The sequence below is a fragment of the Pipistrellus kuhlii genome, unplaced genomic scaffold (assembly GCF_014108245.1).
Source record: "Pipistrellus kuhlii isolate mPipKuh1 unplaced genomic scaffold, mPipKuh1.p scaffold_m20_p_5, whole genome shotgun sequence".
Taxonomy (NCBI): domain Eukaryota; kingdom Metazoa; phylum Chordata; class Mammalia; order Chiroptera; family Vespertilionidae; genus Pipistrellus; species Pipistrellus kuhlii.
In genome coordinates, this window is record NW_023425551.1 from 50,661,834 (window position 1) to 50,689,195 (window position 27,362).

The following is a 27,362-nucleotide window of genomic DNA, read 5'->3' on the forward strand; positions in this document are numbered from 1 at the left end:
TAAATATCAACTTGAGGCTTTATGCATACAGTGCTTTTTCTTGCTCTTTGGTTTGTGTTAATGTTGATGCTTTTGCCCTATCTTTTGTTTAATTTTGCCTCTGGGATCTATTGCGTTTAGTTAGCACATCTAAAGGAGTTACATTGATTTACTTTGGTTTGCCCTCAAACTCATACTATACTTAACCCATATTCATGATAGTTCAGAAGGTTTTCCCTCCTTGCTGAACAGCTAACTACAAAACAGAGGTGAACAGTGTCCTAGTAATGTAGCATAATAACTCTCTTGAGCATTGCCTCATTATGGATGGATTGTGCTACAAAGAATGCATCTGTAATTTGTTTCCCTGTGTGAATGTATGTGTATGAGGAACAAGAGCTAAACTGTCCCCCTTGCCATAGAGTTTATTACGTTTTTGCCTCTTTATGAACGCTAGAGCAATTTTATTCAGAACATGAAAATTAAAACAAAGTAATAACAATTGGCCAGCCTTTATAAGTGGTTCTTATGTTCTAGGCACCATGCTGAGGGTTATACATACATTTGGCCATTTAAGTCCCATAACCCTCTATTGAGTCGGTTGGTATTAAATACCCACATTTTATAAGTAAAATACCTAAGGCTCAGAGATGTTTACGTAATTTGCCCAAATTCACATGGCTGAAAAATTATCACAAGTCCTATCTGGTTTTTTAGCCACTCTTTTCAAACTTTTAAAGATTTCAGCTTCAGGTCTTGACTGACTTCTCCAGAAACATCCTCTCTGCCCTTAACTTTTCCAATGTGTTTACGTAATTCAATTCCACTGCTTTTCTTCTCCTCTGCATAAGAAAAAAGAAAAGAAAAGAAAAAATGCTCCACACATCTTCCCACCACCAGCTACCTTTCCTTTTCCCAACCACCTCTCACTATTCAACACTTATCTCTTTGTTATCTACTAGAACTTGCTAACTGGATGACTAGCTGCCAAACAAAATCACAGGAGGAAAAGATAAAGCATCTCATCTTTCTCTCTTAAGCCTTTGCTCCCTTCAACTTCCTCCTCAGGGAGTGTTCAAGTTCTCCTGTTACCCCAGGCTGGCCTAGTGCTAAAAATAGCCCACTATGTGCGGTTTCACCAGTGGCATTTCCTGGGGTATGAGAGTCCCAGTCAGAACAACTGGTGAGATGAGAAGATCAAATTCTGTAAGTGAGTATGGGGACACCCCATACCTCTCCCCTGTACCCACTGCTAAAATGCTCACACTTCCACAGGAATTTGTTTATAGCCACTCTTAGAACAGATCAAAAGGAACACGTGTGTTTCCTCGTCTCGGATGAGGATGACATAATTTACAATTGTTTCAAGGGCATAAAACTAATGTAATCATTGAGATAGAAATATAATTCAAACCTAACTGTCAACCATACCATTGTTACAACTAAGCAGAGAAGCTTGATGAGATGTAAATGTTAATTGAATTGCTAATGTTTAGCAAACCTAATTAAACACATTGCAAATCAATGGAAGGACATTTTTTTTTTTTTCATACATACATAATATTTGGGGAGCTATTTTAAAAGAAAGATAATATTAAAAAAAAGAAAAAGAAAAAAGAAAAAAAGACTTTCTGCCAGGATAAAGATGAGAAAAATGATAAAGAAAATTATATAAAAATCTGTACTCTCCCTCACCAATCTGTTATTATGAAATTAGAGGCCCAGTGCATGAATTTGTGCACAGCTGGGGTCCAGCCAGCCAGCCCCGAAGGGGGCCCATTAGGCCAGGCTGGCAGGGGGGAGGGGCCGAGGGCTGTTGGCCGTCTGACCCTACCCTCAATCAGGGTGTTGGGGACTGATTGGGGGCCGGTATGGGGGAGGAGGAGTGAGGAAAGGCTGATCAGGGTCCAGATCAGGTTGACTGGCTGCCACAGTGCATGTCATAGCCACCGGTCATTCCACCAGTCAGATCACTGGGCTTTTATATATATATTATAAATAACCTTTCCATACACAAAAAAAATCATCTTTTTCTGATTGCAGTAATAATAGGCTTACTTCTAAAATTCAATTTTAAAGAAGAATGTAAAAATTACACAAAATCCTCCACACTTAGAAAATCAAAAAATTTTTACAATATTTAATGTATACACAAAATTCATTTTCCTAACCATGGGGATTCAAAATACAGCCAGTTGGGGCCAGGATATGAGCAGTAACTTGCTGAAAGGTTTTCTTTCCTCATTCTTAAAAATAGGTCATTAAAAGAAACTTCTTCTGGTCAGTGTCAAGTGTAAATGCCACTTCCAAAAAAACTGCTGTAGCCATCTTGATATCAGATCCAGAAAGAGGCCAATTCAAAATAAGTGAGTGAAAACTTACTTGAATAAAGACACTGGCATAAGCCCACCCTACCTATGGACTGTCAGGCATTTGAGCCTATAAAAATGCCTGTATGAGTTGAAATTTTGGTACTGGAAGCTGAATACATTCTAACACCTATTTTTTGGTCTAACAAAAATTGTAATATTTACATAGGATTAATGACATGATTTGTTTATTCATCCATTTCTTTCTTTCCTTTTAAATTGAATTTATTGGAGTGACATTGGTTCACAAAAACCATATATCATCTGCACACCAGGAAGACAAACTAACTAACTGAAAAATGGCCGAAGGACTTGAAGTGACATTTCTCCAAAGAGGACATACAGATAGCCAATAGCCATACAAAAACATGCTCAGAGAGAAGCAAGGTAAAGTCACAATGAGATATCATCTTACCCCTGTCAGAATGGCTACCATCAATAAATCAACAAACAATAAGTGCTGGCAAGGGTGTGGAGAAAAGGGAACCCTCATGCACTGCTGGTGAGAATTGCAGACGGGTGCAGCCACTGTGGAAAAGAATTTCCTTAAAAAAATCACATATTCTCTTAACAGTTTCTAGGTTACTAACTTGCTTTAAAAGGTATCCCCAGTTTATAGGTATACATGTGGTCTCTTAATTTTAACTTTCAAAATTTTTATTATTTTATTTAACTCCCCCCCACCTCCTTATTCATACAGTATTTATTTGTCTTCCTTTTGTCAAACCCTGAGCCAACCACTTTCCCCAGGCTGCCTAGGGAGATTTAGGAAAAGGAACATAGAGGGCAGACAAGACAAGGGAAAAAGAACTATGGGAGGGGAGACAGCTCCTTCACATGGCGAAGAGGATGAGAAAGGCCACCATGAGGCAGAAGAGCCCCATGGCCTCTGAGAGGGCAAAGCCCAGAATGGCATTGGAGAAGAGCTGTTGCTTCAGAGAAGGGTTCCTGGCATAACCAATGATGAGGCTCCCAAACACAGTCCCAATTCCAGCCCCAGAGCCTGCCACCCGTACTGTGGCAGCCGCAGCCCCAATGATCTTGGCTGCTGTGTCGATGTCCCTTAAAATGGCACTGGTTTGGCTGAAGCCGGTTTGGCTCAATGGATAGAGCGTAGGCTTGGGGACTGAAGGGTCATGGGTTCGATTCCGGTCAAGGGCATGTACCTTGGTTGCGGGCATATTCCTAGTAGGGGGTGTGCAAGAGGCAGCTGATCGATGACTCTCTCTCGTCAATGTTTCTAACTCTCTATCTCTCTCCCTTCCTCTCTGTAAAAAATCAATCAAATATATATATATTTTAAAATGGCACTGGTTTGGAAGCTGCGGCTAGAAATAAGCGAGGTCAGGGGACGTGGGGCTGCCGCGCTGCTGAGGCTCTCGTGTGTCAGTGTCTCTGGTCGTTTCAGCACCACTGCAGACATTGACCTGCTCAGCTGAGAGGCGCTCCTGACCAAGGAAGGGGTGGAGACAAACTTGGTGCAGGCACACATTTTCAGGGAGCTGTGTTTGGGAGCTGCTTCCCAATGCAGAGAAGACAGGGCTTGTTTAACTTTTAAGACTAATGCAATGATATATACTATATCATATGAGGTAGCAGTCCCACTCTACACTAGTATATCTACCCAGCTCTCTTTCATATTCTACATGTAATTATCACCTCATCAACTGTTCAATAGTTTTACTTGCTTCCATCTTGCCTCTCACCTTCTCAGTAGAAGACTTCACTTATATCACTTCTAATAAACTCCTCAACTTCCCTTTTCTGCCTCCAAATTTTCCTGTGTTTTTCCTATATATATGAGAGGAGTAAGAGGGCAGACAAGACACGGGAACATGCAAACATTCAGTAATCTATATTATAGTATATTATAATTATTTGCATGATTTCATAACCTTCCATCTAAACTTTGAGATCATTAAGAGAATAATTATGTTTTTTTTTAATATATTTTTATTGATATTTTACGGAGAGGAAGAAGGGAGAGAGATAGAGAGCTAGAAATGTCAATGAGAGAGAAACATCGACCAGCTGCCTCTTGCACACCCCCTACCGGGGATGTGCCCTTGACCAGAAAAGAACCTGAGACCTTTCAGTCTGCAGACCAATGCTCTACCACTGAGCCAAACCGGTTTCGGCAAGAGAATAATTAAGTTTTATTTACTCATATAGTCAGCAGCTCGTATTGTACCTGGCAGACAGAAGGTTTTCAGTAAATGTTTTAGTGAATAAATGGCTGAATAGGTCAGTGAATAGTAACATTTCTGAACACTGATAGGGGATGTTTATGTTAGGGTTCTGTTTTATCTTTTCTTAAAGAGAACACATTAAATACTTATTTCTTCTAAAGAATTATTTGGTAGCAGAAGTAGCATGAGGTAAAGAATTATGAATAGTATTATAATGTATTATTTATGAAGCACTAAATAACCATGCATAACACAAAACACATACTAAACAACCTATCCATTTAAAGGAGTTAAAGTATGTCTCAGTATTTATGATACAATGCCTTGCAATTGAGGCGGGGATACTCGGGCTTGTCTCCCATGATTGGTGATAATGTTTATAAATTTAGTAATAATACAAGTAAATTTTACTTCTATATGAAGCATAGGTATTATAAATGAATGTGTACCTTCCAATATATAATATAAATTCTGGAAAAAATGGACTAATTAATAATAATAATAAAGCTAAACAAATGTTTAAGGAAACATTTTAAAATATTCTGAGGATGTTTACAATTATTAGTAAAAGTTCTTTAAATTTGGACTAGATAATAAAATTTAATAAAACTGAAATATTCAGATATCATTTTAACCATTCATTTTGGATGTTTTTATAATGCTTATTCATTTAATTATGTATTCTACCATTTGGCTTGAGTAGTATGACAAAGTATTAATAGTTATCCTCTGAAACTTCTGTTTGTTCTAAAATATAGGCAAATAGACAAAGGGATCCTGACCAAATAACAGTGTTTTATTCATTCATTCATTCATCATAAGTTATACCATACAGAAGTTAGCCAATGTAAATCTTGCTTTTGTTAGAACATGCTTTTTAAAAACTAAGTTTCTTTTATATATCAAACTCATTACGCATACTAGCATTCTAGAAGCTCGGTGCATGCAATTCATGTACTCTGTGGGGGGTGGGGGGTGTCCCTCAACCCAGCCTGTGCCATCTCACAGTCCGAGAGCCCTCGGGAGAATGTCCGACTGGCAGATTAGGCCCACTTCCTGCAGTTAGACATCCTTAGCACTGCTGCAGAGGTGCAAGAGGCTCCTGCCACTGCTGCTGGGCTCGCCAGCCATGCCAGGCTTCTGGCTGAGTGGCACTCCCCTTGTGGGAGCACACTGACCACCAAGGGGCAGCTCCTATATTGAGCATCTGCCCCCCAGTGGTCAGTGCACATCATAGTGACCTGTCGTTCTGCCATTCGGTCTACTTGCATATTAGTTTTTTATTATATAGGATAGCCAGGAAGAAATCAGAAGAGATACCTACACATGCAAACATTCAGCAAGGGTTTGACCTGAAATGGGAGTCAGAAACCAAAAGGAGGTGAGCCTAGATGAACACAGGTGAAGAGTAAATCCAGAAGCTGGAGCCAAGGATCAAAGGCAAGTTGGGCCCTAACAGACAGAGTTACTTAAAATAAAAGAAAAAAATAGCAAGCAAGAGGTAGCCAAGTCAGTGAGCAAAAAAACAAACAAACAAACAAACAAAACAAAAACAAAACAAAACAAAAAAAAACATAGTAAGAGAGAGAATCACAAAGGGGGCAGAGTAGTTAGCTGGGAGTGAATTAGTTGCCAGAAAAGTTGTCCAAAGAGCAAGAGTGCCTGTTCAGAATTCTGCTGGACAGCTCACCTCTTCTACTTTTGTTTTTCCTTAATCTCCACATTGGAGAGGAGGGGGGGAGGGCTGATCTTAAGCCTTGAAGGCACGAAGAATGGCTCCTGACATTTCAACTCTCACAAACATATTCTTTCTCTACAAGAAAAAGAGCAAAGGTCTTAACATTTCAAAATCCAAAGGTAAAAACATGCACCTAAGAATTTTTTTTTAACACTGAGAAATTCTTTAAAATTCACAGAAGCCTTTCTCCCCCTGTATATTGTATGTTGTTTTAAATTTCATTCATATATATATATATATATATATATATGTGTGTGTGTGTGTGTGTGTGTGTGTGTGTCAATCATTCTGTAAGTTTTATTCCAGCTCACTGATTATCCATCTCCTACTAAGTAGGAACAAATGAAAAGTATTCAAGTCAACTTTTTGCTATTTTGTTTCTTATGAAAGATTATGGTGCATTAACAAAAAGAAAACATTTACATAACTAATGGTCATATCTTACAGTTGGTATCTTGGCAAAATTAAATTTCAGAAGGAAATGGGCCAAGAATTTTTCCATGGTGGAGGTAGGCTTCATTCCCTCCTTAGATAACAAGAAAAGCACATTCCAGCTGGTGCCTATGAATGACTAGAGAGAAATGGGCATCAGCTCTTTGTGAGGCTGGCAAATTAAAGTCACGATGATAGCCACCTTCATCCTATTATATATCGATTTAAATGCAAACAGAGGCCACAAGAAGTTTAAAAGTTTAGCAAAGGTAGCAATGCTGATGAATGGTAGAATCATCAGTTAAACTTGGCTCTAGTTCCCAATTAACAATTCTCACTTTAGATAAGTTATACATTTACTTTGAGCTTCAATTTCTTCAATTGTCAAGAAAATTAGAAATATGTTGTTACTACTGTAACAAAAATCCTGGCACACAATCTCAGTTGTCCAGAGATAAAATCTTTGGAGTATGAACATGGTAAAGATACTGGACTGCCTTTTCCAGTCATAGAGAGAGCAGTATATTCCAACCAATTTCTTCTCTAAAGAAGAACTAATTTTTGTGAGAGGCATTAAGAGGCAGTGGTTAAGAGCACAAAGCCCCTATTTCCTCATCAATAAAGTGGGGATCATAATATCTGGTTCATAGGGTTGTTGTAAAGAGTAAATAAGATGATACAAAGAACGTGTTAAGCTCAGAGCTTGAATATAGTAATCAATCAAAACATGCCATAAATTATTAATATTATCATTATCATTATGAAAAAGCTATATTTCAATCTTAGATTAAAATGATAAGAGACAATAATGATGTTCATTGCTTAAGTAATATAAAACTCTGAAATAATTTTAAGTTACTCAAAATAAAACACACACAACTGTTTCATATCCCTAATTTCTTGGAGAATTTTGCTTTGTAGGATCAACCTTTCTAAATGGAAGCTACACCAGATGGATGGTGATTCACATAGACTTGTGCCCAAGATACTTCATTCTACAAAAATGATTGGCCAGGTTTTTTTAAGCATGAACACATTTTTTTTCAAAAAGTAGGGGTCTCTGAAGGCTGAGCATGGCACCCCAGGATGCCATAGTTCGCTCCCATTCCCAGGCTTAGCCATTATCAAACTGGACATATTCACAGAGAGCCCAAGAGCCCATGTCTTTGATCCGTGCATAATTTTGGCCATAGAACTATTTTATCTAGTGCAGGCATTTTTATTACACCCAAGTTAAATAGAAATAATCAGCTAGTGATTTGGTTGTAATGTATTAAGAACCAATTTAGGTTTTCTGACTAGGTAAACAAAGTAGAAATGTGAAATACAGCATGAAATATGTTTCTTATCTTTCCAATGATGTGAACCCCCATATCTAAATCAAATAATCACTGAATTAAATCACCTTACTATTCAGAATTGTGTGATCATGGAGTGAAATTCCAGATCATATTGTGTATGCAGTTAATAATGGAACTTCATGGCTTTAATGAATGAGCAAAGTAAAATATTTTACTATCTCCATAAAGCATTCAAAAGTTCATAACCCTACTCAGATTATTTATGATTATAATGTTTTGTTTTTTTTTTTTTTTTTAGCTAAAAACCAAGTATGAGTAAACCCCCTCCCCAAAAAAGCTTAAGCTATTTCCAAGGGCATAACATTTAGAAATAACATATGGTCCCTGTAGTCAAGAATAGGTTCCTTAAATTAGCCAAAGACATTCACAGAAAAGTGAGTTGGAGGAAATAGGATCATGGGCAAGAGGGGGGAAAAAATGTCATCTCTCTTCCCTCTGCTCTTCATTTTCTTTGCATGGCTGAATGTGGTTTTCATTTTCTACCCAATTCTAGAGGTAAAAGTTGAGGTGCTATTAGTCTCACAATGTATTCACACTTCGTTTAGTTACTATTTTAAATGTTATTAAAATAGAAGAAGAGTACACCATGTCATAAAATGTGAATATTACTTTTATTCATTTAATAAGCATGTGGTGGATGCCTTCCCTGTGCCCAGGGCTAGGCACATATTCCCTGTTCGCTATTACAATCTAGTTGCAAGGGAGAAGACAGGCATAACCCGGCTCCTTTTACTCTTGCATTCTCTTATCTTTTCAGGATCATATTATTTACCTGATGAAAATCCTCCAATGGTTTCCCATGTCAGTAGAATAAAATCCAGACTAATTATCTCATACAGTCGTGCATGGCCATGCCTCTACCTCTCAAATTTTAGCTTTTTCCAGGACCTTCCACTGGCCTTTCAGCCTTTCCCATTTGTCTTGCTTCTTTCCAATTGAGGGCTTTACACATGCCTCTCCTGTGTATGGGGCATTCCAAAACACACACACACACACACACACACACACACACACACACACACACACCATAGCTATTGGTAGTTCCTTCTCATTCTTCATTCTTCAGATTTCAACTTAAGAATTACCTCCTCCTGGAGAGACAGTCCCTGAAACTCACATGTAAAAATAAGTCACTTCACATGCTTTCTCTTATTCTCTATAATATATATTCTATATATTTAAAGATTTTACTTTCAGAGCAGGAGCTCTGGCCGGTGGTGCTCAGTGGGTTGGAACGCTGTCCCCTGCACCAAAAGGTTGCCAGTTGATTCCTGATCAGGGCACATACCTAGGTTGTGGGGTTTGATTCTCAGTGGGGATGTGTATGGGAGGCAACCAATCCAATGTTTCCTTCATACATCGATGTTTCTCTCACTCCCTTTCCCTATCTCTAAAAAAAACAAAACAAAACAAAAATTAGGGAGGTAGGTACAGAGATTTTCTCTGTCCTCACCATGCATATCTTCCTCCATTATTAGTACCTCCCACCACAGTGATCTATATTGATATATCATAATCACCGAAGTTTATAGTTTACACTAGTGTTCACCAAGAGTGTTCACTGTTGGTGTTGTACATACTTGTTCATGATAAGTTTTTCCTACTTATTAGCAGTGAAATACCTGGATCATTGTAGGTGTTCAATAAATTTTGCTGAATGAATGACTATTGAATGAATGGAACAGCTAGGAAATAACTGCAGGGTAGCATTTACACAAGCATATAACAATTTAGTACTAATTCTAGATGTATACTCTGGGAAAGGCTTGATCAGAAAGGAATGGAATCTGCAGTCACAAATAATTTGTCCTACATGCTAACAATTTATTTTTGTTGTGGTTAGACATTTCCTGGTAATCACATTTTAATTCTAATTCCTGAAAGCAAGTAAATAAGACAATTATAATACTTAAGAAAAAACAAAAACCCAGGTGGGTTAACTAAGCCACTTGCCTCACACAAAGTTGAATTAGGCCACATGAAAAGTTCCTTTGCATAATCTCTTCATGACTTTGCATTTAGTTAAGTGGATTCCAAGCTAATGTAACTAACCTCTAATTTTAAAGAAATTGTAGACATGCATTTATTATTTTTCCTTTGGAGAAATTCTTGATAGAAAATTGGGTTGCTTTAGTATCTATTTAAATCTCATTAGGGCAGTGGTTAGAAGTTCCAATAACAGCTCTCTCCAAGGATTTGAGGTTTGGCATCCACCTTTGTAGGAGCTGATTCACTCTTTTTAAACTATTTCCATGTAAAGAAATGGGGCTCATTATCTTCACAAACCTAATAATTAACTAGGCACAAGGCTTCTCTTTATATCTCACATGACTGATGAGAAAATAAATCATTCATTTTACAAATAGGTATTAGGAGCCTGTGGTGCACCAATTACTATGACAGGAGTGAAAGGGTCAGAATCAACGAGGAAGGGAAAACTGGCCTGGACACATCGTTCCATGCAGAGCTAGCTTCAGGGGTGGCACAGAGCTCTGCTAAAGGGAAGTTAGGGAGGTCTTTTTTCGGGAGCTTCAAGATTTCCCTCCCTGGGAGGAGGATCTGGGGGAGATAATAGATCAACCGTATCCCTCATTCTCTGGCAATAGACCTCCCATGGTATTGATTGATATAGGATCTGTGTTTAGGACTGGTTTCTGCCTCTCTCCTATACGTAGAGGGTATTTTTCTTTTTACCTCTCTACTATAGTGCTTCCAGTATGTCCTGGAAATATTAGGGTTTGCTGCTTCTACTCCACAACTTAAGGCTTTTATTTCCTAGGGCAAAGGTCCAGGAGATGCTTTATGCCTTTGCCACAGCAACGCCCAACCCCTTTCAGTGACCCTGCACTACTGAAGGAAGTTCTTTCTGGTCCTCCCCGCAGCACCCAATGGAAACCCAAGGAAAGGGTTTGCATTAGGTGCTGGCTGTCTTTGTTTGTGGCTCCCAGGACATACTGTCATGCTAGCCCACCCTTGGTCTTTTTATTGATTTCTGAATTTTTTTATATGATATTTTTTGGTGCATCTTGCCTCTCTTTCCCATGCTGTGCCATATATAAACCACTTCTTGCATTCTCTCTTTCCTTGGAGAAGCCTGTCTGTTTTCGTATTTCAGGCCTCATGGTTGCCTTTTAATCTTAGCTTTCTGATATGTTCAAGAAAATGTATGTGTTTGTAACTCATTATTATAAACTATTTCTAATTGTCACAGTAGAAACTGCACTCTTCATAGCTTTCTACATCCTAAGAGAAAGCAGACATTTTCTTCATTATTTGACTATCTTATTTTTCTGGGTATAAAATTATAGATTAACATATTTTGTTTTCATTGGTTTTATTTCTTTTTAAAATATTTTATTTCTTTCAGAGAGGGAGAGGGAGATAGAAACATCAATGATGACAGAGAATCATTGATCCATTGCCTTCTGCATGCCCCACACTGGGGATCCAGCCCACTATCTGTGCATGTGCCCTGACTGGGACTCAAACTGTGACCTCCTGGTTCATAGATGATGCTCAACTGCTGAGCCACACTGGCAGGGCAGATTTTATTTCTTTAATGAAGTGTCTCCATTGTCTTCTGTCCTGAATGGTTTCTGATGAGAAGTCTGCTGCCATTTTTGTCCTTATTTCTCAGGACATAATGTGTCCTTTCCTCTAGATGTTATTATGATGTTTATTTTATCACTGATTTTTAGTATTTGATTATCATGTGTCAGGATTCAATTTTTTTCATATTTTTGCTGATTGAGGTTCATTAAGATTCTTGAATCTATGGATGTATAATTTTCATAAAATTTGAAGAAATTGTAGCATTGTTTTCTAAAATATATTTTCCGTTTTCCCTCCCTTCCTGGTTCAGCAGTTACACATATATTATTTAACTATTTGGTATTCCAAACTCATTAATTTATTTTTTTTAATGTTCTTTTTTTATTTCATTTTGGTGTTTCTATTACTGTGTCATTGAGTTCACTAGTATCCTGCAGTGTGAAACATACTATTAACCTCATTTAGTTTCTTATTTCAGATCTTGTATTTTCATATCCAGAAATTCAAATTGCTTTTTAATACCTTTCATTCATATTCATGTTTTTCTTTATCATCTTGGACATATGGAAAATACATGTGTATATATATTTTTAATAGTTTGTTTCTATTGATTTTTAGAGAGAAAGGAAGGAAAGGGGAGAAAGAGAAACATTAATGTGAGAGTGTAACATAGATCAGCTGCCTCTTGCACACCTCAACTGGAGATTGATCCCATAATCTTGGCATGTGCCCTGGCCAGAATTGAACTGGCAACCATTTTGGTGCATAGGACAATGTCCAACCAATGGAGCTACATCAGCCAGGGTCTTGGACATATAGAATATATTTAAATTAGCTATTTTACCCTCCTTGACAGCTAATTCTCCTATCTGTATTACCCCTAGGTCCATATCTATTCATTGATTTTTTTTTTCTCCTGGGTATGGGTTGCATTTTTCTGCTTCTTTGTATGGTGTTAATACTTACATTGTTGGGTGTTGTATTTTGTAGTATTCACTTAAATATTGTTGGGCTTTGTTGCTTGGAATCAGATGGACCCTTCTGAGATTTGCTTCTAAGTCTGTGAAGCAGATTGGGTCTAACTTTTAGTCTAGGTTAATGTGTCCCCATTACTCAGGTACCATCCTTTCGAGGACTCTACTTAATGCCCACGTAGCAGGAGTTTGTTTCATTCTGGCTAGTTAGAATACAGATCATTGCTTGTCTGTGTGAGCTTAATGGTCGTTTAGCCTATTTCTACCTGAGAGTTATTTTCCTCAGCCTCAGGCCGTTCCTTCCATGAATTCACAGGTCAGTGCTCAGCCTCAAGACCTCTGAAGGGCCCTCCAAAGACCTCTGGAGCTAACTCCCCTCCAAAAGCATGTACATCTTCAGTATCTCCCTTCACAAATTCTAGTTACCTCTATCTCTCTGCACTTCGAACTCTACCTCTGAACAGAACAAGACTGCCAGACTTCGTTTTGGTTCTCTCACTTTACTATGGCCTGGAAACTTCCCAGTCAGTGAGCTGGGGCAATCAAAGGGGTCACTTTATTAGTCTCCACTCTCATAGGGATCAAATGTCCTGCACTGTCTCTTGTCTCAATGTCTAAAAAATGTTCTGTTGGTTTCTAATTGTTTAAAGCCAGTGAACAAACAGACTCTCTTTTAGTGGATGAAGCCAACTTAAATGTTTAAAGATATTGACAATGTGGTAACATTTGTGGGTAAGTCACTCTGATTGACCAATGAAGTATTAATTGGAGGAGAGTGAGACTAGATACAAAAAAATGAGATTAATTGCAAATAGTCTGTGCAACAGACAGCAGAAGCTTAAGTTCTAGGTAGTAGAGATGGGCGTGGATAAGAAAATAATAAATATTTAGAGCAATGGGATCTATTGACTTATTGGGATATGGAAAAATCAAATGAGATAATGAACACAAAATCATTTTCAAACATTTATTGAATAACTACTGTGTGCCCAGCAGTATGGTAGGTTAACAGACTGCAAATATAAATACAAGATAGTATCTGGACAAAGAGAGTTAACAGACTTATAAATATAATTATAAAACAATACAGGGACTGCCATAATGAAAGTACAAGCAAGGAGCTGTATTACATAAATGATGGAGTAATAACAGCAGAAAAGAGTCAAAGAAGCCCTTTAAAAGGAGGTCATAGCCGAAACTGGTTTGGCTCAGTGGATGGAGCGTCGGCCTGCAAACTGAAGGGGCCCAGGTTCTATTCCGGTCAAGGGCATGTACATTGGTTGCGGGCACATCCCTGGTAGGGGGTGTGCAGAAGGCAGCTGATCGATGTTTCTCTCTCATCAATGTTTCTAGCTTTCTATCCCTCTCACTTCCTCTCTGTAAAAAAATCAGTAAAATATATATATATATTTTTAAAAAAGGAGGTCATATTTGAGATAACTCTTGCAAGATAGGTAGAAGCTTTTTAGACAAATAGGGAAGAAAAGGATATTGCAGGCAAAGAATAATAAAAGCATAGTGATTTCTCAGAACAGACAGTTTCACTGTGAATGAAGTTTAGAATATGTTGAATAATCAAGGTATATAAACATCAAAATGTAATATTATAAAAGAAAGATATTATTGCATTTCCAAGGATTGTTCCTCTATACATATGCATACATCATGTGAAATGTGTAAGCAAGTTTTGGTGATGCCATGGTACTCAAAGTAGACTCTGTATCATCAGTTATATAGAACAGAAGAAATCAATGCTTATGCCTACTTCCAATCCAGGATTCAAGAAATGCAATTACTAAAAATGTCTGCATTCATGTACCAAGATAATACAATCCATGCAGTCTAAAAGAAATAGAAATAAATATTTGTAATGGTTCTAAAAAATAAAAAGAATTTTACATAGCATTCTTTTTTTTTAAGTTCTCTTTATGTAGGTAAATTCCCTTGGGAATCATTGTTATGCAACAAAATAATGTTCTTTTTGATATTTGCATCCATGACTCTAAAAAACATACAGATCTCCTTAATATTTCAGTTTTGAACATTCTGATGTTAACGTTGTCTTCATCTACCTGTTTCCCACTTGGAATTCCCATTGGAAGTGTGCCTGTTCTCTAGTCAAGACCCTCTCTTTAACCTTCTCCAGAAAATAACCTCCAGTCTGTTTCTGTGAAGTAGAGGGTTAGTCATCTGCAGTGCAGAATAGCGAAGGTGTCTGTGGGTATAACTGCTTCTCAAATAGACTTTCAGCCAGCCTTTTCTTGCCCAGAATTTACCTTCTCTATCAGAGGTGCCAGACACCAATTGCTGAACCTTTGGGGTGGGAGGGGGTAAGGGTGGGGATGGGATTCTGCACTATATGTAAATCAGGCTGCTTCTTAGCTTCTTCCCACTGCAGCCTTAGCTCTTCTGAGTCTGCTAAGTTAGTTGCCATTTATCTTTCTTCTTTTCAGCTTCCTCTATTCTAATGATATTGTTTTGTTTTTGTTCTCTTTGTCCTTGTGGGTTTAAACCTTATGTATAAAAATCCATTTACTATCACTGTAGTGGTCTTCAAGAGGAAGCTAAAAATACATGTGTTTAATAACTTCCTCTTTAACTGGAAGTCTTTCAGCTCATTCCTTTTAAATATCTGTGTCTTTTATAATGTACACTAGTGGCCTGGCGCATGAAATTCATGCATGGGGGGTGTCCCTCAGCTCGTCCTGCACCCTCTCCAATCTAGGACCCCTCAGAGGATATCCAACTGTCAGTTTAGGCCCGATCCCTGTGACAGGACTGGCCTCCTCCGAGCCACATAACCCCCTGACCTCACTGCGTGGAGCAGCACTGGGCCCCGCCTCCACTGTGTGCGTGACCATCTTGTAGTGGCCATCTTGTGACGATGTCACACGTGAGGGTCACCTAGGTTTTTATTAGTATAGATAATATAGATGGCAGCCATCTTGTGACGATGCTGAGTGCAAAGGCCACCTAGGCTTTTATTATTATAGAAAACTTATTTGTACAATAATACACACACACACACATAATCCTATATAAGAGCCTAATATGCAAATTATCCCCTTGGGTGGTTGTTCAACTGAGAGTTCGACCATTCATTATGACATGTGGTGACCACCAGGGGGATTGCAGAACATGGCGGGGACTGGCCATGTGCTGCGACCTCTTACTTGGGGCGAGGGTGATGAGACGGAAGTGTAGTAGGAATGCGGGGTGTCCACCAAGCTCGCTCTCACTCCACCTGCTACCCTCTCCCAGGACACCAGGGCTCGCGCACCAGGGAAGCACACACTCTGGCCTCTTATGGGCGAGCCAGGCTGCAGCTGTCGGAACCGCAGGGGCCAATCGGGCTCCCCATGTGTTCGCACAGGAGCTGGTCTGCAAGGCTGGCTGGGAGAGAGCACGCTGCCCACCTGGCTTCCGTGTAGTGCCACTGGGCAGCCTAGAGGCCCAAGCTGAGCTCTGACCCACAGCATCTGGCCACACTCACCGCATCTCCCAGGTGATGCCCAGGGCCCAGAGGTCAGCAGTGATCTGCCCTTCCACACCAGATGCTCATGCTTTGATTACTGGCCAGGCAGAGGGACTGCACCCATGCATGAATTTCATGCACAGGCCTCTAGTTTATAAATAAAATTCGTGCACATTAAAAGAGAATTAGTTAGAGGGACTATTTTAATATTGCAATTTGCCCTTTCTCTATAATAGAAGTGTCAGTGATGAAAGAAAATTAGTAAAATGTATATGAAAATTATATATAAATTTATTAATAAATAAACAATCACAATATGTTATAACAACAACAAAGGGTCCAGGGTGCAAGTGAATGGGATTCCTGGCTGGCATGCTGCTGACAGCAAACTGACCAACGGCCAATTCCATGAGGAATGGGGTTCCCTCCTCCCTCCTGTCAGGGTCTGAGGTGCAGGTGAATGGGATTCCTAGTTGGCAAGCCACTGACAGCAAGCTGACCAAAGGCCAATTCCGCAAAGAATGCGGCTCCCTCCTCCTTCCAGTCAGGGTTCTGGTTTGAAGGCTGGCCACTCCCCTGATCACGGAGACCCAGAGTTTCAACACACCCTGGATGGGGTCCAGAGTTCCCTCCTGCCATCGCTGTGCCCAGGCCAGGACCAGAAGGGAGCTCACTCCTGCTGGCAGCCTGCTGTTTGGTCGTCCGTCTGGTTGTTTAGGTCATGACAGCCCCTGGCTTTTTATATATTAGGATACCTACTATCACATTGCTTGATTTAAATTACTTTTTCTTCTTCTTACAGATTATGTGATTATAAAGGTTTAAAGGCTATGGCTCTTCCTGGCCTCTCAATAATGGGTCACCCAAGGGCTCAGAGCTTGGTATTTCTCTCTTTTTGTATTCATACTCCTTGAGGCGATCACTGTTGATGCATACTGATGTTGATGACTCCAAAATGTATTCATTTGACTTCTGCATTCATGCAAGATATCCAGAGAGTCACTTAATATTTTCACATGGATGTCTAACAGACTCAAATTTAACCTCCAAATCAGAACTCTTGACTACCACAGCCCCACACCCTCCACAAACTGCACCCTGCCCAGCCATACAGTATACAACCAAAAACTTGTACTGAATATCTATGTGATTCCAAAACCAGAGCATACAAGATTAAACCAAACTGAAAGATTGCTGCCATGAAGCTTACATGCTCAGAGATGGAGGAGAAGACAACTAAAAAAATTTTTTAAAATATATTTTTATTGATTTTTTTACAGAGAGGAAGGGAGAGATAGAGAGCTAGAAACATCGACCAGCTGCCTCTTGCACACCCCCTACCGGGGATGTGCCTGCAACCAATGTACATGCCCTTGAGCAGAATCGAACCTGGGACCTTTCAGTTCTTAGACCAACGCTCTACCACTGAGCCAAACCGGTTTCGGCGACAACTAAAAATTTTGAAGCCAATCTATATCTTGTGTTTATATTTACTTACATTTATCTAGGTTAAGTGCTACTTAGAAAAATATAGCGAAGGAAATTCTTGTGACGATGTCATACGCGAGGGTCACCTAGGTTTTTATTAGTATAGATAGTATAGATGGCAGCCATCTTGTGGCAATGTTTAGTGCAAGGGCCACCTGGGCTTTTATTAGTATAAAAAAACTAGGTTAAGTGCTACTTAGAAAAATATAGCAGAGGAAAAGGTATGGATAGTCATGTATATTTGTGTTTTCTGTTATCCCTTCTTTCCAAAATTTCATCATTGATATCTCCTACTTTGCTCTTTTTCTTTGTGAGTGACTGGGTTTAAAATACTGCCATTTAGTAGAGTTTGAGGAGGGTGCTGAGAGAAATGCAGATGTTCCATCTTCCATCTTCACCTAGAAGTTAAAGAGTGTTAAGGGAATATTTATGAGAAGATGATATTTAGGCAGAAACCTGAAAGAAGTGAGGAAGTCAGCCATGTAGAGATCTAAAAGAAGAGCATTCCAGATGGAGGAAGCTACAAGTGAGAAAGCTCCCAAAGAAGGAGTGTTTAATGTGCTCAACGAACAGCAAGGAGACTGGTGTTGCTGACATGGAGCTGAGAGGTGGGATGAGAAGGGAAGACTGTTAGAGAAGGAAATTAGAAAGGTGGCCTGATGGTTTATTGGAATCAATGGTAAGTATTCTTATTTTTATTCAGAATGAAATGGGAAGACCTTGGAAGATTTTAAACAGACATTATTAAAGCTATATTTTAAATACTCACTCTGGCAGCTGTATAATGTCCTGTAGGGAGATGAAGGCAGAAGCAGAGACATCATCAGGAGAGTATAGGCAAGAGATGATGATGACCTGACCTAGAACAGTGCCAGTGGTGTGGTGAGTAGTAGTAGGATTCTGGATATGCTTTGAAGTTAGAGCCAAAGAATTTTACTGATAGATTGGGCAGCAGAAGAGTCAAGTATATGCCAAGGTTTTTGGAGACTGAGGAAAAGAGTTGTCAATGAAACAGGAGAACCAAGAGAGGGTGGTGCCTAGAGGAAAAGTGATGGGTGTTTCAAGAAGGGAGTGATTGACTCTGTTAAGTCCTGCTAAAAAGGTGAATAAGATAAAGTCTGAGGAATGATTATTAGATTAACAATGTGGGGATCACTGATGACCTTGGCAGGATAATTTCAGAGGAATGAAGGAAATATAGCTTAACTACAGTGCTGCAGATGCTGACTTGAGGACTCAGAATAAACACATTATCTGTTGGAGCAATCTTCAAAAGCAGGCAAGAAAGAGGAGAGCCAGAGTTTAGATGGAGATGGTGATCTTACCTAGGAGACTGGACAGTTCATTCATTGCAATGGAGGGAAGCCAGAGGGCTCAGTTTGCAGTAAGTTGGGAGATGTAGCCAGAGATATGGAAGCTCATTTTTTATTGAAATAGGAAGCAAAGCCATTATTAGCTGAGAAAATGGAGACTGGACAAGTATTGGTTAAAGGAGAAAAAAGAACATATAAAATAGTTATCTAGGACAGTAGAAAGGCAAATTAACTGGGAAACTTTAATAGGATTGCATAGCAGGGCAAAGTCCCACTTGAAGTCTGAAGTCAAGAAGAAAGATTAGTTAGCTTGGGCATGTGATTTTTCTCCATCCATGTTTCATCACTCAGGTGCAAGTGAGGAGAGATTTAGATTTGACCAAGTTTGAGTTTTTCCCAGCAAGGTTAATGGAGAGGGGCATGGGAGCTGAAAGTGTGACAATGTAGTGATTATACTGTGGTGGGCCAGCCCAGCCAATGCACTCTCAATCACTTGGTTGCTCTACCCAAAAGTCTAGTAATCATTTTTTATTTCTTCCTTTCTTCATTCCCTACGCCATCCTACCAACAGGTCCTACTGTTATTTCCACATGGAACCTATCACCTTTTCTCAGTCTCCATGGCCGCCTTGGCCTAGTCACTCGCTCCTGGTGCCAGTGTTTTGGCTGTCTATCCGGTCTCCTTGGCCCAATTCTTACTACCCAGCAACCTTTCCTCTGCACAACATCCACAGTCAGCTTCTAACATCTTACCAAATTACAGAGCCCCTACTTCAGCCTTGAGTGGCTTCCCACTGAACTTGTTTTAATCCCAATGGAAGCCACCAAGAGCCTTGATGTCTTTTTTTTGTTTGTTTCCACAAAGCATTATGTTTTTAAGCTCTACATTGTTTCTAGCTACTGTGTCATATTCAGTAGCGTGCATCCACATCCTTCTCCTTCTTCCTCAAGTGGTAGACAATGAAGTTTTTTTGTTTTTTTTTGTTTTGTTCTCCTGTTGGAAAAGACATCAACAAAGGGGACTCCACATCTTCTTTCACTAGCCTGTAACAAACGACCCTTCTCTCTTATGTCTCTCCTGTGTTTTCATTGTTATTTTCAAGTCATTTCTCAGAGAAGATGGGTAAAAATTGCTCTATGTCTTTCTTATGATAATGCCTCATGTATTCAGAGACAATTATTGTCTCCTGACTAATTAATTCCAACTCCTTCTACCTGTTCTCATGGGTCTTATTTATTCACTATTTTAATCATATTATTAAACTACTCTGAGCTTCTCTACTTCACAGCATCCTCAAGGTGAAGAGACATAAAATGGATGCAATGCTAATTCCACAATGGAGAATTGAGAAAGAAATTATTTCCGACTGCTACCAAGAGTCCTTAAAGATAATAACCGGGGGCTGGGAAATCTCATCGACCTTTTTTCTTCATGCATTTTAATTATAACAATCCCTTATATGTATAAATGTTATTGTTACAAAACACCGTCTTATTTGATCTTCCAACTCAATAATGACAGGAAAAGTGTCAGAATTCTCATTGCATACATGAGTAATGTAAACTACAAAGAGATTAAAATAACTTTCCTGAGGTCACTGAGCTAACAGGTGGTGGAGGTACGATTTATGATTCTAAGCATGTAGGAAGCATGCTTGATTTCAAGTATGTAAAGAGCAGTATAGCGTAAGAGAAAGAACATTAACTTGTTGCCGGAAGTCTTGGAAATCAGACCCTAGCTTGGCCACTGGCGGCCCTGTGGCCAAACGGGATAACAGGGTGAATGTAAATGTATGGTTAGGGTGTAATAAAGCTTTGATTTTCATGTTTTCTTTTCTTTGTTTTGATGATTTGAATACATCTGATTTAAAAAATTGTTCCAAACTAATTTTCCTTTGCATTCTGCTCCCATATCACCAGTTTATTCTTCTTGAAAATGTTTTCTTTTGTTGTTATTTGCGTTTTCTTCCTGTCCCACCTACACAACATCACCTTGCTCTTGTTTTTTAGATATTCATTAACAAAATTAGGAAATTAGGAAACATTTGCTATGACACTTTTGCTCTTCTTTAGGTTATATAATCATCTTCAAGAGATTAATAGTATAGACAAAAGAATAAAAAGCATTAGATATTTGTGCTTCCTTATACATTTGGTTTTTGAAGCACTAAAAGAGCAAATGACCACAAGAATTGAAAAATAAATATTTTATTTTATTTTTTTTGATGCTTTAGAGCACATGTGTCAAACACAAGGCCCGCGGGCCAAATCCGTCCCGCCAGGCCTTGCAATGTGGCCCGCACCGCGCTGTCATCACTGCACTCCGCTGCGTTTCCATCACAATGACAGTTTATGACTGTTCAGTAAACCATTCGGCCCGCGATTTAGACTGGATTTTAGATTTTGGCCCCTTCTCTGATTGAGTTCGACACCCCTACTTTAGAGCATTTTTTTAAAATAAATTTTTATTGTTCATATTATTACAAATGTTCCTTTCCCCCCCCTTCTCACCCCACCCTCTGCCCTTTCCCCACCCCCCATTGTCCTCATCCATAGGTGCACAGTTTATGTTCAGTCTCTTCCCACATCCCCCTCTCCCCTTTTCCCCAAGAATAAACAGTTCACTCCCCTTCCATACCTCTGATTCTATTATATTCAACAGTTAATATTGTTCCTCAGATTTTTTTTTTTTAGTTTCCTTGGTTTTTAGATTCACTTGTTGATAGTTACGTATTTGTTGTTCATAATTTTTATCTTTATTTACTTTCTCTTCTGAAAGAACCCCCTTCAGCAATTCATATAATTCTGGTTTGGTGTTGATGAATTCCTTTAGCTTTTTTTTATTAGTGAAGCTTTTTATCTGACCTTCGAATCTGAGTGATAGCTTTGCTGGATAGATTATCTTTGGCTGTAGGTTCTTGCTATTCATCACCTTGAATATTTCTTGCCATTCCCATCTGGCCTGCATGGTTTCTGTTGAGAAATCAGCTGACAATCGTATAGGTGCTCCTTTATAGGTAACTACCTTCTTTGCTCTTGCTTCTTTTAATATTCTCTCTTTGTCTTTTGCTCTTGGAATCTTAATTATGATTTGTCTTGGTTTGGTCCTCTTTGGATTCCTTTTGTTTGGAGTTCTGTGCGCTTCCTGGACTTGTAAGTCTAATTCTTTCACCAGGTGGGGAAAGTTTTCTGTCACTATTTCTTTCAGCATGTTTTCGATATCTTGCTCTCTCTCATCTTCTGGGACCCCCATAATTCTGATGTTGGTTCGCTTGAAGTTGTCCCAGAGGTTTCTTACATTATCTTCAACTTTCTGGATTCTCTGGCCTTCTTGCATCTGCGGAGGAGTGTCTTCTGGCTCTTTATGTTCCAAATCTTTGACTTGATTCTTGGGATCTTCCATTCTGTTTTTAGGACTCCATAAAATATTTTTTATTTCAGACAATGTATTCTTTATTTCTTGTTGATCCCTTATTATTTCTAGTTGATCCCTTTTCATATCCTCATAGGTCTTGTTTATTTTATCGGCCTTTTCTAGGAGATTCTTGAACGACCTTATAAGTGTGGTTTTGAACTCTATATCCAGTCGCTTTTTGTCCTCCATTTCTTTCGTTTGTGATCTATCTGGTTTAGGCATTTTCGCAGGCAGCTTTCCTGATGGGGCAAGGTTTCAGGGTGGAGCCTACAGCCTTGGCTTCCGTCAGCCCCGCCCTATGCGACTCCTGAGACTCAGGGTCCTTCAGTACTTGTTGCGAGCGCCTCTGAGAGAAAGGTGCCCTCGATTTTCGCCTGCTGCCAAACTGTCTATGCTCTCCCCCAATGAGTCCGGTATTGGGGTTCCGTTCAGTTGGTAGTGGGATTGGAGGTGGCGTACAAAATGTGACCCATGATACAGCCCCTGTCTCCTTCCCATCAGGGCAATCCCGTGGCACAGCCGGCCGGCCCTTCTCTGCGGGCAGTGTGCGCGCCTCCGGGACCTCCTTTCGCCGCTTCCCGGGAGTCCCGCCTTGGAGTCCCGCCTTACAGCCCGGCTCCCTATGGATGAGCCTGGGTCCCCGGGGTCTGGCCTAGAATTGGGGTTCAGAGCAGTTAGAGCTGGGCCCAGCACAGTCGGAGCTTTTCTCTCCTTCCCGCTTGGGACCGCCAGCCAGGCACTCGGCCTCCCTCCTCTCCGGGTCTGTCCTCTCCGCGCGCCGCGTGTCTCCGTACCTTGGGCTTTTACAGCTCCTCTGCGCTTCCTTCTGGTTTTCTCCTTGCTTCCTGTTGTAGAATTTCCAGTCAGTCTACTTTCCTGTAGTTCTGGGTAATGTCCATTTTATATTTTAGTTGTATTTTGTTGAAATTGTTGTGTGCGGCTGCGGCTAGTTTCCTACCCGAGCAGCCATCTTGGATTCTCCTCGCTTTTTGAAAAATAAATATTTTAATATCAATGTAACTTATGTTAGCCTAATGATGTTTTAAACCTTTAAAAGTAGGGCGGGGGGAGAACATCTGTAATACTTTCAACAGTAACGATAAGTTTTTAAAAAGTTAATATTGGCCAAAACTGGTTTGGCTCAGTGGATAGAGCATCGGCCTGCAAATTGAAAGGTCCCAGGTTCGCCAAAACCGGTTTGGCTCCATGGATAGAGCGTCGGCTTGGGGACTGAAAGGTCCCAGGTTCGATTCTGGTCAAGGGCATGTACCTTGGTTGCAGGCACATCCCCAGTAGTGGGTGTGCAAGAGGCAGCTGATTGATGATTCTCTCTCATCAATGTTTCTGACTCTCTATCCCTCTCTCTTCCTCTCTGTGAAAAATCAATAAAGTATATTTAATTAAAAAAAAAAAAGAAGAAAATAAGTTCTGTATTTCCTCCAAAATTCTCAGATTACAAATATATTAAAAAAAAAAAAGTTAATATTGGAGGACAAAATTTCAGAATGTGTCAATGACCCACTATGCGATATTTTATTGCACATAATTACAGTAGTTATACACCAGATTTCCCCCATATAGAGTGTTACAAAGTCTTTGCAAATTATAAGCAATGTGTAAACTTTATTTTTTTGCTACACAGGGGACATCTAAAAGTTTCTGGTTCACACCCACACCTAGAAAATATCCTCTTCTCATCCACAGACTGAACATTGGTCCAGGGCCTGTGTCCAGAATTTCTGGAGACTCAGTGATTCCTGACTTATTTATGGTTTAGTTGTTAGTATTTCCTTGGATTACATGAACCAATTTAATTCTTCTTTTGCCTTAATGTGGTAAAATCTCTATCTCTTTATTTCCTCTTCCCCCCACCCCTCTACTACCGTGTTTCCCTGAAAATAAGACATCCTCTGAAAAGAAGACCTACTTACAGGTTTCCTTCTGAGTGAAATATAAGGCATCCCCCCGAAAATAAGCCCCCCCCCCCCCCCAGGCTCTGTCTCAGAATGCTCTTGCTAAACATGACAGATTTGGTCCACTGATTCTGAAAGAAATGGAGTCACAAGAAATTCACTAGGAAATTCAGGAATTGGATTGTTATGATGATGTTCCAGAAGATGATGACATGATTGTCATTGAATAAATGAGTAAATTCTTGATACTGTAGGATTCACAGTTTGTCTGGTTTGTGTTGACAACTACCGTACTACCGTACCGTATACAGGTAATACATTTCCTTTATTTTCATTTAACAATAAATGTGTACCGTATTCTTCTTCATGGAAAAATAAGACACCCCCTGAAAATAAGACCTAGTGCATCTTTGGGAGCAAAAATTAATATAAGACACTGTCTTATTTTGGGGGAAACAGGGTAATACCTGCTACAATGAAGATTTATTTATATGTATAAGGTCATGTCGGTCAGCTAGAATGCTGAGGTGAGTAGGTCAAATGGGAAATGAACAGGAGGAGAGAGCAGCCTCAGGAAAGTAATATTAACCTGGCAACAAAGAAAAAAAAAAAAAAATCACGCAGCATGGAAAGATTCACGAACTTTACCTAGTGAGTATTCAACACTACACAACCAAGGCATTAGCAACAACACTGAAAGAACGAACAAATGAACTGTCTGATAACTGACTCTGCTTTCACAGGCACTGAGAGTCATTATTACTCAGCTGCCATTGATTTGTTGTAATTGTTGCTCACTTTGGCTTTGCTTCCAGTCTTGAATGCTTTCAATGTGCTGCCATCACTGTAATATTCAAAAGTGCGACAGAAACACATCAGACTGATATACATAATAGAAAAGAAAGAAGTTGAAACATACTTTATTTTCTCAAACTCTGGTCTTCTGTCTTTCATTTAATATGTCTAGAATTGGAATATATTTTACAATGACATTAAAAATAAAACAAAAACCTGCCTGCCACGGGGGGGGGGGGGGGGGGGGGAGGAAGAGGGTGGAGGCGTGGGACGTGGGAAAGGGGAAAATACGTTGTCATTGTCTGCACATGTGCAAACATATTTATCTAGAATCTATTCAACTTTGTTATTTGCTGTTGAATTTTAAATTAATGAAAATCTTGCTTATATAAAGTGAAAGCCTTTCACGAAAGCACTGAACATCTATCTGTGAAGAGCTCCCAGCTGGCTTTTAAGAAAAGTAATTATTAATTTACAAAAAAAAAAAAAAAAAACCTGTGATTTTACCCAAATAGAAAGTGCAGGAAAAACACTGGTGATTTCCAATATGCCTAGAAATTCTCCTCTGAAGCTTTATGATATTAGAGTTCAAGGTTTGAGCTTAAACTATGAAATGAAGTGGGTCATCCATAATTAAAAATAGCCTAACATCATGCAGACTTCTTGATGTCAGATATATAGATTTACTCTCCAGTGCTGATTGGCTGCTCAAAGAAACAATACAGAATTATATGGATAAGAGAATTATATTGGCAAATTAAAATAAATTACCGTATTTTCCAGCGTATGACTTTTGAAACGAAAAAAAGCCTGCTCAAATTGGCCAGAGTCAGAGAGGCAGTCTATTAAAAAAAGAACTGGTGTTGCCTTGGAAGTGGGGGGTAGTCTTATACAGCGAATATAGGCCTCAACCTATGTTTTAACTGTAAAATTAGGGGGTCATCTTATACTCCGGAAAATACGGTATCTTCATTTAATATAGTTTTTATCCTTGAAAACTACTGCAAAATAAACAAGGTGTCTCAATATTCCTGGCAATTGAGGGATTCATATATTTTTTTTCTGTACTTCTAAAACATTGCTGGTTGTGACCTGAGTGTCTGTTTTTCATATACATAGATATAAAAAAAAAAAAAAAACCAAAAAACTATGCCTGGCCAATGTTGCTGTGTTCTAACATTGGCCCCTCCACCAAGTGGTTTCCAGTTTGATTACTGGAACCTGGGTTGCAGATTCAATCCTCCACTTAGGTTGGGGCTGCTTCGAGAGGCAACCAATCAATGTGTCTTTCTCACATCAATATCGATGTCTCTCTCTCTTTTTCTCCCTCCGTCCTTCCCTTCCTCCCTCCCACTCTTTCTCCCTTCCACTTGGTCTGTAAAAAAATAAATAAATAAATAATCCAATGGGAAAAACATCCTAGGATGAGGATTAACAAAACAAACAAACAAAAAATGTGTTTGGATTAAATACACCTGGTTTAACTGAATTGCTTAACAAATAATTTTATCTCCTCATCCTCTAAAATTTCCAGGACATGATTGTTGCTGTAGAATGATAGTTCTGTAAGTTTCATCTGCCATACCTTTAAAAAAATTATCTTTTGTAGAAAAATATTTTTTAGGTCTTTATGAAAGGTTTTCACCAAGAAGTCTACTGAAATCAATTGGTGATGATTAAATGAGTTTCACTGCCACTTTAGGGATTCTTTTTAAACTCTCAGAGAGAATTGGAATTAATTGGGATTGAAACAAGAAGAACTCTTCAACTTTAAAACATTTAATACACAGCTCTGAAAAAAATTGAAAACTGTATGTCTTGAGGCTAGTGATTCTAAGACAGAAGGATCATTAATAAGGTAAATAGTAAACATAGCCAGTAATGTAGCAGTCTTTTATTCCAGCATTAACTGATCTAAGAAGTTTTTAGTGATCTTTAAGTTCAGAGTTGCAGCAATATTGGGACTTCTTAATTTGGAATCACCCATTTAGTTAAATTCCATAACCTATCTAGAATTTGTGTTCTTTCTCAAGCTTTCTTAGATATTTGATCCTATATAATAAAAGCCTAATATGCAAATTGACCATCACCCTAACACACAAGATCACTGTCCCCATGTGGTCAAAGATGGCTGCCCCCATGTAGACATAAGATGGCAGCCACAAGATGGCCGGCAGGGGAGGGCAGTTGGGAGGGACCAGGCCTGCAAGGGAGGGCAGTTGGAGGCAACCAGGCCTGCAGGGGAGGGCAGTTAGAGAGGGGGATGAGGGGGAGACAAGGCCTGAAAAGGAGGGCAGTTAGGATCGGGCCTAAATGGGCAGTTGGACATCCCATGAGGTGACCCAGGTTAGAGAGGTGCAGGCTGGGCTG

At 39.4% G+C, this 27,362-nt stretch overlaps 1 pseudogene; it reads right to left on the reverse strand.

The window, feature by feature from the left end:
- Nucleotides 1–3,035: 3,035 nt before the first annotated feature.
- Nucleotides 3,036–5,456, reverse strand: LOC123651397 (annotated as a pseudogene).
- Nucleotides 5,457–27,362: the final 21,906 nt, after the last annotated feature.